The following is a 14,146-nucleotide window of genomic DNA, read 5'->3' as shown; positions in this document are numbered from 1 at the left end:
TGATACACACTTCTCAAAATTTTGGAGATGCACACTTGGCTCATCTTTATTTATATAATCTAAGTGACAAAACCAGTCCTCGCTGACCTCACTCCTCAGAACTGTCACATACAGTGGAAACACTGTGGCACCTGGGGGAAAAGAAACACAAATTTGGAGAGTCAGAATCCCTGGCTCCACTCTCTCTCTGCCTCGATTATTTTGAGGGTGCGCACCAATCAACAAGAGAACATGGTCAACACCACCCTCACATGCTAAGACAAGCCCTTCTTCACTGAGAGGGCTATTTTTCAGAGACAACTGAGAATTTAAGCTTTTTCCGCATTTCATCCTTTTTTCACAGAATAGGTAACACATGCAACCGGCACACAAGTGCTTGACTTCACAGAACAAAGCTACAGTACCTCTACTGTGCCTGTATTATTCCAAGATGCTCACATTTTGCAGAGAATGAGAATGTCTATAGTTAATGTGGCTTCTTTCCCTGCTTTTTCTAGAGTTCTAGAGCCAACTACAATGCAATGAAGATATTCAGCAAAAGGATGAAATGTCATTCAGAGCAGATATTCTGATTAGGCAAATGTAAATTATGAAATAGATCTGCTGGGATTAGGATTATTTAGAACGCTCAGCTGTGGCTCCCACTGTACAGAAGCTCTGGGGCACGGTTATCTCACTGGCTGCCGGCTCCGTACTTTGGACATTACTAAAGACTTCGTTGTCTCTTAACTGTTGAAGAAACTACGCCTAACAAAGGACAGCAATACACAAAATATTTTACTGGGAGTACAATAAAAATTCCACCTCTTCCTATCTAACAGTCAGCTTCCTTTCCCTCTGCTAAAAACCTGACGGTTACTAAGATTCATGTAACACACAAGATTTCTGGTTAGGAAGAAATATGTTTGTCTTCCTTAAGTTACTCATATGTACTTTTTGTTGTCTTAAGATGTATCATACATTTGCAATCTAATGACCACAACCAGCAAGCTGAACACAATTCTGAGTTATGCAGCTTTCCCATTTTAAGAATTAGGGTGTCCTGAAAATACAAAACAGCTTCTATTCCAATTTGTCCACTGAATTATCACTGTAAATAATTTGGTCTTAACTTGAGAAATAAGCTTTCTGTATCAGCACAGAGCACAATTTCACATCCAAGAATGTTATCATCTGTTAACAGTAATGGTCACAGTGAGGCATTAAACACTACGGAAAGTTGGGATGTGTTTCTTAGTAGAGACGCTGAAGAACAAACTAAGGGTACTGATGAGAAATCAGCAACCCTCGGTGCTGTTTTTCTTTAAAATATTTCACTCTTGATTTTCCTAAGAAATTAAGACAGCAAAGTAACATTAAAAATTTTACCTAAATGAAACCCATTTGGTGAAAACAATTAGACAAGAGGTGCTGATAACCATTTCCTTCAAAGAGATATTTAATTATTCTGAGAAAACTATCTAAATTATTAGAAGACTAAAGTACGGCTTGGAGTTCAGTCACACACAGACTAGCAACTAACATGCAAATTCCTCAGAGATGCCTGTGTTGCTCCCCCTTACCCTCCACACAGCTTCTAGTTTCACATGCACCCTCTTCACTGTTAAAAAAAAAACCCCAGTCACCTCAGAGGTTACTATACACATTCTACTGACTAAAAAGACAAGACCAACGAACTCCTATACTTGGATGTATTTGCTTTGATGACTTTCTCTTCCTCCTACTTGCCCAATGGGGTCACGCCCACAGAGACCTTACCTTCTGAAGAAAAACCTAGGATGTGAGATCTAACAACAAGATAGAAGTCTGTTGGAAAACATGTACCTTTGAGAGGAGTGCAGGACAGGGGCAGACATGTCAGGCTACCTCAAATTTCTGTACTCCTTCCAAACGTGTGACCCTGTATTTTATGGGCCCTAAAAAGTTGGTATTTCTGAAACATTCCAGAGGTTTAGAAGGGCAATTAAAAATATTCAAAAACTGGGACGCCAGTTTCATGTGCTTCAACAGTGCCATGGCTCCTGGAACCAGATCTCAAAATCCCCACACCTGGTATCTGTCTCTTTATGAACGAAGCTTCAGTCTCCCAGCTCTGACTAGGAGCTTAGAGCAAGTGTTTCCCAAACAGGACTCTAGCTCAGACCTTTCTCCAGAGCTGTCTGCTAACTGGATATTGGCTATCTCATCAACTCTGCCAGTAAAAAGATCACGGAGTGACGGTGGGGCAGGGTGAACGAAGAGAAGCTAGCAGCTATGTCAGAAGAACACGAGGAGCCACAAACGGAAGTGAGAGGGTCCATGATAAATGCTTTCCCTGTCCTGTCTCCTCTGATCTTCACAATATCCCTTACAAGTAGGAACTCTTACCTCCTCCATTCCAGAGACGAGGAAACTGAAGCTGCTCAAGTCAAACCGCTAGTAGGCGGGAAAGCAAGGATCTGAACCCAGGGAGTCTGACTCCAAATCCCAAGTACCTAGACATGTCGAAACCCCAAGAAGAGATGAGATACAGACTCTGACGGGTGAACTGCGCTCTCTGGTCAATTCAAGAGGCATTTCCTGAGCACCAAAGTATGTGCCAGATACTACACACACACACACACACACACACACACACACACACACACACACACGATGATCTGGATTCAAATTCCTGCTTTACCACTTACAGCTATGCAACCTGAGTAAGCTTCCAGCTTACCCAATGAGTCAAAAAAAAATACGCACAGATTTACATATATACATATACATATAGAAAGAAAAACAGACAGGAAAAGGAATATGATAAACAAATGGGACAAAGCATAACAACTGAGAATCTGGGAAAAAGAAGTAGGAGTTCCTTGAACTATTCATCCAACTTCTATGTTAAGTTTGAAATTAAATCAAAATAAAAAGTTATAGAAAAACTCACAGCAGTATCAAAATATAAAAGTATGTGATCTGCTCTGGTAGCATTAACTGCTTAGGTTTAGAAGCAGAGTATATAAATGGTTGACCCAGTCCAAGATTAGAAACTAAGAAAGTGACTGAAGAGGGACTTGCAGCTGGAAAGGAGGAGGAAACAAGAGACTGGGGGTTGATAAAGCTTCAGACTAAGTGGTGGGAAAAGGAGGAAAGCTGGAACGACAGGAGGCTCCAGGCAGAAGACCCATACTAGCATTCCATGTTAGAGGTGTCTGCAGCTGTCTGAGAAGTATAAATTCGCCCCCCCAGCCCCATGAGATACCACTTCGTATCTACCAGAGTAGCTACGCTTACGAAAACCGACCACACCAAGTGTTGGTGAGAGTGAAATTCAAGTTCTCACGCTCTGCTGCTGGGAACATAAATGATTGCAGGAACTTAGGAAAACAGTTTGCCATTTCTTACAAAATTAAACTTGCAGTTATCATATGATCTAGTAATTCCACTTCTGGGTGTCTATGCAAGAGAAACAAAAATGTATGCCACCCAAAAAATCACACATACACGTTCACAGCGGCATTCAGACTAGCCGAAAGCTGGAAACAACCCAATGTCCACTCGCTGGTAAACGGAGCAGTAACACGTGGTCTACATCGACACAAGGAATACTAACCAGCAATAAAAAGGGACAAGCCAAGACCACCCAATGAGGGGAAGGGGAGTCTTTTCAAGAACCAGTGGTGGGAAAACTGGATCTCCACATGCAAAGGAATGAAGTTTGACCCTTACTCTATACCATGTACAAAAATCAACTGAAAATGGATCAAGGACCTAGACATACAAACTATAAAACTCCCAGAAGAAAACATAGGGCGAAAGACTGGACGCTGGATTTGGCAATAATTTCTTAGATATGACACTGAAAACACAGGTAACAATAATAGATGATTTGGACATTATCAAAACTAAAAATATTGTCCATCAAAAGACACAATCAACAGAGTAAAACAGCAACTCACAGAATGGGAGAAAACATGTGCAAGTGCTACTGTCGGATAAGGAATTAATATGCAGAAAATATAAAGAACTCCTACAACTCAACAACAAAAAATCCAACCCAACCCAAACACGGGCAAAGAAATTGGACAGACATATCCCCAAAGACGATATACCAACATATGACCAATAAGCACAGGAAAAGATGCTCAACATCACTAATCATTAGAAAATGCAAATCACAACCATAATGAGATACGTCATACCTTCGGGATAGCTATTTTCAAAAAGACAGAGGAGTGTTGGTGAGGACATGGAGAAGCTGGAACTCTTGTGCACTGGTGTGGCAATGTAAAACAGTATAGCTTCTATGACAAGTTTGGCAGTTCCTCAGAAAGTTAAATGTAGAATTACCACATGATCCAGCAACTCCACTCCTGGGTATATAACCAAAAGATGTGAAAGCAGGAACTGGAACGATTATTTGCCTCCCAGAGTTTACAGCAGCATTACTCACAACACCCCAAATGTCTGCAGACAGATGAATGGTTCAACAGAATGGGATATATATATTCACAAGGGAATATTATACAGTCTTTAGTAGGAGTGAAATTCTCGTATGTGCCACAAGATGAATGAACCTTGAAAATCTCATGCTAAGTGAAATAAGCCAGATACAAAAGGACAAATTCTGTATGATTCCACTTATACAAAGAACTTCAGGAGCACCTTGGCTGGCTCAGTCAGCAGAGCATGTGACTCTTAATCTTGGGGTCATGCCCAACATTGGGCATAGAGCTTAGTTAAAAAACAAACAGACAAAAAACAAACAAAAAAAAGAACTTCAAATAGTCAAATTCACAGAGACACAAAGTAAAATAGTAATTACTGGGCAGCAGGGATGGGGAGTTATTGTTTAATAACGATGAGAAAAGTTCTGGCGTTTCAAGACGAGAAAAGTTCTGGAGATGGACAGCAGTGATGGCTGCACATCAGTGGACATGCATTTAATGCCAATCCACTATACACTTAAAAATGATTTAAATGGTATATTTTTATGTGTGTTTTACTGCAATAAAAACCAAAAAGATCAAAGATAAAAGAAAAAAGGACCAAGCTAATGACAGATGTTGAAACCTGGATGCACATAAAGACATGCTGGTGACAGAAGTCAAGCTCGAAAGACCACATTAAAATATGTAATTCCATTTACATGTTGAGAAAGAACAAATCTACAGGGACAGAGAGCAGATATACTGGTTGCCCAGGACTGGGGTTGGGAATGGGACTTGTTTACAAACAGGCTTGAGGAATCTTTTCGGGGTGATGGAAATGTTTAAGTGGAGTGTGGTAGTAATTACATGACTTTGTGAATTTATTTAAAATTACTGAATTGAACACTTACTAAATGGGTGAATTCTGCGGCATGTAAATTAGAATCATTAAAGAAACTAACATACTTTTCTTGTGTGGGTACAGATAAACTAGCTTTTACACAAACTAGCCCATCCTTTTGGTGAGAATATAAAGTAGTACCACTGTTCTCTAGAACAAGTTTAAAAGACTAAAATGTAGTCTTCGACCCAGAATTCCTCTTCTTTAAATTTACCCTAAGAACATCATCATGACAGCACTGTTTCTAACAATAAAAAAATCGGTCCCAAAGTAAAAAGAATACAGGGTGGTTGACCAAACTCTGGTACTTCCCGTGACAGAGCCCCGCGTGGCCATCAGCCACGACGTCCTCACCCACCGGCTTCTCGCCAGCAGCTCTGCCGCAGCGGGGCCCGTGTCCGCTAACGTTATCCCGTCAGCAATGCCACACAGCAGGCATTCGTGTTTTAAGCGAATAAAGAATAATTACATGGAAAGATTTCAAAATACGAAACTGTGATTCCTCAAAAAATTAAAAATACATTTGCATGTGCATAGGAAAAAAAAGCTTAGAAAGATATAAAGGTAAAACATCCCCTAGATTCTGAGTGAATTTTTTTTGGTCAATCCATTTTCTAAATTTTTAATAATTAACATGTATTCCACTTCCACAGCTGGAAAACAATTTCAGAGGTGGAGATGCCTCAAGCAATAAGGTGTAAGGCTTGGTCTTTGGCATGGGTTGCTAAAGCTCTGTGGATACACAAGCCAAGGGAGTTTTAAAAATTTATTTATTCAATAAGAATTAAGCATTTCCTATGTGCCAGCCCCTGTTCTAGGCTCTGAGGAATAGCTAAACCCAAATCCCCACACTCACAGAAGTGGGAAGTCACTTGGACGGCTGAATGGGTTAGAGCAGAACTTAAACCAGGTGCCAAATCCTGTAAACATGAGAATGATGTAGAGAAGGTAAAGAACAGGAAAGGAGGTATGACGGAAAGATCACCGGGTTTTTGCCAGGAAGAGTGATGTTCTGCAAACAACAAAGGGAGCTAGAAAACACAGACCTCACGCTTCTTTTAACCTCTTGGTGTAGAGTATGGCATCAGCAGCCACCAGCTGCGAGAACTACAGAAGAGTAGTGGCCTCTGGCAAGAGCAAAGCTGGAGTTTGGGGCAGGCGACAAAGAAATATTCTGTGAAGTTCAAGACCTTGTTCCCTCTAGAAAAGAGCTGTAGAGCACAAAGGAGAGCACAGTGCACAGGGCATGGGAATAAAACAGGCATAGCAGGAATGAACTGACCTCAAAATTCTTCGCCACGTTTAGGCTGTAGCTTAGGAGGCATTCTGAGGCTCAAGGATGCAAGGGGATCGTGATGTAGCCCTCAGGTGCTGGGCCAGCATGTCTCATTTATCTCTGTTCCCAGAGTCTAATAGAGAGCCATGTCTGCGGGCTAATAGTGTCAAAACCCCTCAACAATTTACTTCAAAATTCAACAGGGCTCAGTAACTAGTTTCAAAAAATACCTTTGCTTAACATAATAATTTCTTTCAAGGGAACTATCATGTGCTTTGCCAACTTGGCTTAATAACTCTAATCAATTCTGACCTCTCTTTCAAATGCAAGTTAGTAGTCAGGTCTTTGATATTTCACATCCCACCCTTTTATGCAATTATACCTGGTTTAAGCCCACATCTTCCCACTTCTTGGCCAGTCATGCCTCAATCATTAGACAGATCTCATGATAAGTCCCACCTAATCTCATGTCTTCTGAACTAATGATTTCCAGTAACTACCTGTGTACTCTTACTAAACTCCCCTGCCTACGTTACTAACCAATGAACCTGAACACTAAGTATCTTAGATGGTCTAGGCTTAAACAGATTTAAAGAGAGGCAGAGTGACCTCAATTCAAATTGCAGTTGACTCCTACTAGCTGTGTAACCTTGAACCCCTACTTTATTAAAAGAGTATTGAATAAAATATTAAAATACTTTATTGTCAAAGTAAATACTCAAGAAAATATACACGATCAGACCACTCCCCAGATCAATAATCCAATGGCTCTCCATCACTAAGAGAACAGGCTCCTCTGGCCAGCCTATCCAGCCTCAGTCTCCTGTCATTCTGCTTCATGGGGGTCTTGAAGCTCTCAGCTTCTATGCTGTTAATCTTTATCTTGCACATGTTTTGTTCTCCAGCTACAAGGCCTACCCTATCCCATCCCTTTTATTTACTCTGGTTAGCTTTTAGTATCTTCTTAATCTTAGTATGAGTCCTTCTGCCTCTATAAAGTCTTCTCTCATTCTCTGCTCCTGTTAAAACCTGATGTCTTTTTTCCTTATATCACAAAACACTTTAATCCTCTGATTATGTTTCCCCAAGATATCATAAGTTCCTGGCATAGCACCTAGTAGGTGCTAAAGAAATCTGTGGAATATTTATCCATGTGGGTACCACCACCACCAACTCACAGGGCTAGAAGGTTAAAAATAATGAATATAAAGAAGAAAGCACAGTGCTCAGTACACCATTTTTACCTGTACCATATCCACATCAGAAATTTTTGTAAAAGAAAATTAAGGAAGGTAAAGACAGAGACTGATTAATAAATCACTACAAAAAAATTCTGAGTTTGAGCTCAGGGGAAATCAAAGACCCAGAAGACATGAACTCAGCAGAAGGTCGGGAGAAGGCACGGTCCCATCCTCACAAAGACCCTAGAGAGCTGGAACTCCACCAATTCCACCGTCTGACAGTTACTGGGATAAGGAGTACTCCTTTTTACCTCTTGCAGGAAGTCATCTGAAAGTGGCCTTGAGATCACAATCCCAAAGTTCGGGAAGATTATTAAAATTACTCAGATTACCATGGAGCTTCCCAAACAATCCTGGCAGTCTCCCCACCTTGAATATCTTTTCTTCTCCAAGCAAATCTGAATGGCAAGATCATGTACTGGTGTCAGACTTGACAACTGAACAGAGGCTCTATCACTTAACCAGCTGTTTGACTTTGGTTAAGTGGCCTAAACTCTCTATGCCTCAGTATCATCTTCTGTGAAACACAGACAACAACACTCAACTCATAATAACTGTTGTGAGGACTTGAAAAGTTAGTATGGGAACAAAGGGAAACTTCCTCTAGTTGATAAAGAATATCTACAAAATTCCTACGGGTGGCATCATACATGATGGTGAGAAACTTGAAGCTTCCCCACAAAGATCAGAAACAAGGCAAATATGTACCATCTTTTCAACACAGTACTGAAAGTACTAGCTAATGCAGTAAGACAAGAAAAGAAAACAGAAAGTATACAGATTACAAAGGAGGAAATTAAATTGTCTTTGTTCACGGATAACATGATCACATACGCAGAAAATCTGAATCAACAACAACAAAAAACCCTCATGGAACTAATAAGTGGATATAGCAAAGTTGTAGGATATAAGGTTAATATATAAAAGTCAACTGCTATCTTATCCATCAGCAATGAATTTGAAATTAAAAACATAATACCATTTACATTACCATCCAAAAATGAAATACCTAGGTAGTATAAATCTAACAAAATATGCATATAATCCATATGAAGAAAACTACAAAACTCTGATGAACAAAATCGAAGAACTAAATAAATGGAGAGATATTCTATGTTTACCCGTAGGCAGACTCAATATTGTCCAGATGTCAGTTCTTCCAAAATTAATCTACGGATGCAATGAAATCCCAATCAAAATTCCATAAAGTTATTTTGTGGATATCAACAAACTGATTCTCAAGTTTATATGGAGAGGCAAAAGACTCGGAATTGCCAATTCAGGGGCGCCTGAGTGGCGCAGTCTAAGCGTCTGCCTTCGGCTCAGGGAGTGATCCCGGCGTTCTGGGATCGAGTCCCACATCAGGCTCCTCCGCTAGGAGCCTGCTTCTTCCTCTCCCACTCCCCCTGCTTGTGTTCCCTCTCTCGCTGGCTGTCTCTCTCTGTCAAATAAATATATAAAATCTTTAAAAAGAAAAAAAAAGGAGGGACAGATGTCTGGCTCAGTCCATGGGGTGTGTGACTCTTGATCTCAGGGTTGTGAGTTCAAGCCCCACACTGGGTGTAGAGACTACTTAAAAGTAAAATCTTTAAAAATAAATAAATAAATAAATAAATAAATAAATAAATAAATAAATAAATAAAATTGTTAGGAAGTTGAGGCTCACGGGTATGAAGAAGAAGGAAGAATCAGAACAAAACCCAGGTTTTGCATACCACCCATTTTGTGGGACAGGAGGGAAGAAAGGGTTGTAGGGTACTGCTGGGAGGGAGACAAAAGGCAGTTAAAATTGAGCTTTGCTGAGTCTCACATAGGTATGGAAGACAGACCTTTGTGAGCTGCATGAACATGGGTTTCAAGTGAAACCAAAAAATCTGGATTTAAGATACAGATCTTAGAACCATTACTATGTAGAGGCAGTTAACTGTTGATGTGGTCCTGGAGATCACCCAAGAAGGATAGTCTGAGAAGAATGTTAGGGTCAAAATCCTATGAAATTTCAATACTTTATGGTTATAAAGAGGAAACACTTGCAAAGGACAGAGATCACAAGAAGAAGCCAAAGCAATATCATCAAACTCATGGGAAGAGTTGCAAGAAAGAAAACGTAGTTAATAGTGCTAAATTTTACTGAGAAATCAAGTACACACTCAACAAAAATCTGTTGGTGGGGGAGGAAGGTGGTTATACTGGGGAGAAAATGTAAAAGGTATAAAGAGAGATAGATGGATCTGCTCCCTTTTACCAAAAAAAAAAAATGTTTCAAGTTTATTTTTTCTAATGACATCCAAACACGATAAATTAGATTTAAGCCAAACAGGTTCCCAAACATCAGTTAATAAATAAGCACTTCCTAAAAGTTATCAAGAAAAATTACTTCCTAAAACATTTACCTACCTTTTATAAAGAAGCCACACAGGAAAAACACTGCTAAACTGTAAAGTTCCTCCTCTATTACACAGAGCAAAGAGACCTTGTAAATACTAAGCCATTGGTTCTAGGTTCTCTCCAGTTTTGCCAACTTACTGACCATTAAAGTTTTACCTTATGTCATTAGAGGAAAAAAAAATCACCGTATTCCCCTTGAATGGAGACTAATAGAAGCTCTGAATGGATTTAATATTCCCTCTTAGATCACTTTTTTCTAATCCTTAATGAATAAAACAGAGCTATCGCTATTCTTACCTTGCCTCAATATTAGCTCATTTAAAGCATTTTCTTCTCCCTCTAGAGAACTGGCTTCTACTCTGAATAAAACCTATATACCGAAAGGCTGCTGCTCCCGGGTGCTGTCAACCAGAGAGTAGTACAGTAGACACAGCAGACACCCTCACATTACAGAAGCTCTAAGTGCTGGCATTCCCAGAGCCCCAGGAGAGCAGGTCCCCCTTTCAAATGTGATCCATAGCTAAACCCGAAAAAAAGACTGTAGTTAAAATCGTTATATTTACAATTATCTTCATCTCTATTTTAGCAACAAGACCAGTCTATTAAGATTGAAAAAAAAATTAAATACATTTTCTCAAATTCAGAACAAAGGAAAGATTGGGATATAAATATTTAAGCACCAACACAAATTGTAAATATTCAAGTGAAACCCAAACAATTGTCCTACTCATGAATGAAGAATTTATCTGTGTAAGTTCTGATACAGCCACAAAATTTAAATGTGTGGAAAATGTGTTTCATGGTAACTATTTCACTAATTACAACTGATGAGTTTTAAGTCCTTCTCCTCCATTCCAAATGTTAAGAAAGACCCAAGTGTCTAGAAAACTCAACTCTTCACCTGTTGGCAAACAAAACAGACATTTAAAAAAGCTTTCCCCTGAAACAAACACAATGACCAGCAAAACAACATTAGCTCTTGAAGTTGGAGACCTGATGTTATCAGAAATTGAAGAAAAAACTCACAGAAAATAAGTTAAATTAAACTGCAGCTGTGCTCAACTACTGTTGCATCAGTGAGTCAGAGCTTCCCCTGCCATCTACCACTGCCTCCCGTTCATCAATTACATTAGTATCTTCAATTGTCTTGAATTTTGCTTTAAAGCAACTTTTTAAGTTTATTCTGGCTCATGAGTTAACAAGTTCATAACCTGTGCAGTTACGGACTAGCCCATTGAACACACTAGCTGTCAGGACCCCATGATCAGCAGTCATTGCCAAACAAAGAGCTCTCTTAAAGACAGACAAAAACAACAAGTCTCTAGTACTGCTCTGCGAGTGCACAGTCATCTTCTCACGTTTAATTGAAAACCTATGAAATACTGGAAAGGTGCTGATATACCATTTTAAACTGTAGACCTACACATACTAATTCTGTTTCTCTACCATATAAAAAATCCAGAGATGCACAGTGACAAAGGCTGTCCACACTGTTCAGACGCAGGTGATGTTTACTGACACTACTGCAGCCCCTCTCTAAAAACGTTTCTGACAGATGATTTCTAAGAAAATATTTCTTTCAATACGTGCTTACTAGAAGAAGCACGTACTAGAAAATCTGATCTGAAGAGCAAGGCTGATGTAAAACATTAAGCCCGGTACTTACAGACACCAATACGTATAATAAGTAAAATACCCAATGAAGATATAATCGCTCACTTAAGCAGGTAAAAATTTTTCCAATTTCCTTCAGCTCGTTTTAATGTCCAGAAAATGACTTCATATTCATCTACATCTTGGAAAATGGGATTTAAAACAGTTTATTAGTTTAGGCAAAAACTAATCACCCAATCAGAGAGCGTCAGAGGCACACTTTAATAGAAGACTTAAGGGGCTACCCATTAGAGAAATTTTGAAGTGCATCCTGCTGGTGGCAATATAAACCGGTATAACCTTTCTAAAAAGCAATTTGGCTACTGAAGCGCTCATATCCTTTGATCTAGGTAAGCCCACTCAGGGAATTTTTCCAGAAGAAAAATCTTGGGAAAAAAAGAAAAAATATTTTTAAATGTACACACAGAAGTCTGTTGAATGCAATGCTATTTAAAATGGTGAAAAATTAGAACAATCTAAATGTGACACAGGCAAGACTAGGTCAATTAAGGTCCTACTAACTTAAGAGAATTATACAACTAAAATTAAAACAATTTTAACAGATGACACAGTTTAGTGAAAGAAAAATATAAAACTTCACTTATTTACAATTACGGGAAAAACACAAGAATTTGGTAAGGTACAGAAGAGTGAAAAAAAATAAGAGCACCACACAGTGATGTTCTTACGGGTATACAGTGACTTTTCCCAATATTATTATTATTATTGCTATTATTATAGTATTGTTTAAGCAACAGAACGGAAAAACATACATTTAAAAACCTCTGCAAGAACTGGAAGGGGTAGCACAGCAAATACAGCTACACCGCCTGAAATGCTTAGCAGGCACCTGGGCCGATTATTCAGACGAACTCTTACATCCTCACTTCTAGGACATCAAAGAGCAACAATATGAAAAAAAACAGTCTCTAAAGAACACTCTGGTAGTGAAACATACTATAAATACTTCGTAAGTAAGAAATGTCAGTAGATTCAGAGATAGTTTTCAAAAAGTGTTGACAGCCCACCTACAGCTCTGCACCCATTCCCCGCTCCTGTTGAGGGTGTTTCTCGGGTCCACGACTGGAACGGATGGAGTCTGAATGAAGGAGCGAGCACTTTTACCTTGCGCTGCACAGAATGAAGTCAATAAGCTCCTAAACACCAAATCCGTAGCACACTAAGGATGCCAGCCCGCTGCCCCGTCCAGAGCACGCTGTAGTTGAGGGAGGTGCTGGGGGTGAGTCCGGGGCACACTGTAGGGGGGGTGCTGGGGTGAGTCCGGGGCACACTGTAGGGGGGGGTGCTGGGGTGAGTCCGGGGCACACTGTAGGGGGAGGTGCTGGGGTGAGTCCGGGGCACACTGTAGGGGGAGGTGCTGGGGTGAGTCCGGGGCACACTGTAGCTGGGGGGAGGGAGTGTCCTAGGAGCGGGAGGGAAAGCCCCGGCGGCGCCGACCCCTGACCTCACTCGCGCCTGGAGCCCCAGCCGCCCGCCGCCCTCCCACGTACTGAACAACCCGCTGAGTTCAGGGGCATGACCCCCTCCAGGTGTGACGGCGAGGAAGCCCGTCGCTGGAGAGGACCCCGGCCCCCGCCGCCTCTAACCACACTCGGGTTCTCAACTAGAGATCTTGACGAACAAAGTCAAGTTTGATCCTCTCAACACCTATTTCCTGTCCAAACAGCCCTTTTGTTCTGCTTCCCTGCTTAACGTTAATGTTCGGTTTGCATCAGAAAATAGCACGATGACAGAACCTAGCACACAAAGAAGCATAAAGGAGCAAAAGTGTAAAATAAAGGGTTATTAGAAGATCGGAACAAAAATCCTACCACCAAAACCTCCACAATTTTCTGTTTGCTTCCCCTCAGATTAACTTCACTTGAAGCTGTGCTCCACCGCAACCAAGCTTGAATGACAAGTCCCGCCCCCCGCACGTCTACTGGCCGCCGGGGACACTCCCCGCCCCGCGCGGGAAGCTAGTCGCTGTGATTGGACGCGGCTGACATCCATTATTTTAAAGAACTTTTCCTCGCTAGCAGGTTAGGTCGCACCCGCCGAAACCCCCTGATAAGCTGGTTTCTTAAAGAGACAGTAGGCAGTCTTTCGGTTTCCCAGGGCAGAGTGTTTGCTCACTCTTTTGTCTGCGTAAAGACGCACACAGCGAGGCGCCGAGACCGAAGTCTGACAGCCGCAGCGCTCACCTGCAGTTCTGGGACCAACCGTTCAAAACACAACGCTCTGAGCCTACGTCATTTTAGGTTCTACACAGCCAGGAAGGTAAAGTGAA

The 14,146-nt window shown here is 40.8% G+C and overlaps 1 protein-coding gene across 5 annotated transcripts in view; it reads right to left on the bottom strand.

Annotated features, from left to right (window-relative positions):
• Positions 1-14,146, bottom strand: part of ZFAND6 (zinc finger AN1-type containing 6) — a 68,397-nt gene that overhangs the window by 44,672 nt on the left and 9,579 nt on the right. The window contains exon 1 of one of the 5 annotated variants that reach the window (XM_045813179.2): positions 13,689-13,765. The exons of the other annotated variants lie outside the window; for them this stretch is intronic. The gene's annotated coding sequence lies outside the window, so the exon portion shown is untranslated. Of the gene's footprint in view, positions 1-13,688; positions 13,766-14,146 lie in introns of those variants that run through there. 5 annotated transcript variants of the gene reach the window in all.

Source organism: Ursus americanus, chromosome 28 (genome assembly GCF_024610735.1).
Source record: "Ursus americanus isolate L20-20 chromosome 28, mUrsAme1.1.p, whole genome shotgun sequence".
NCBI lineage: Eukaryota > Metazoa > Chordata > Mammalia > Carnivora > Ursidae > Ursus > Ursus americanus.
Note: the sequence above shows the minus strand (reverse complement) of the source record. Positions and strands in the feature narration are given on the sequence as shown.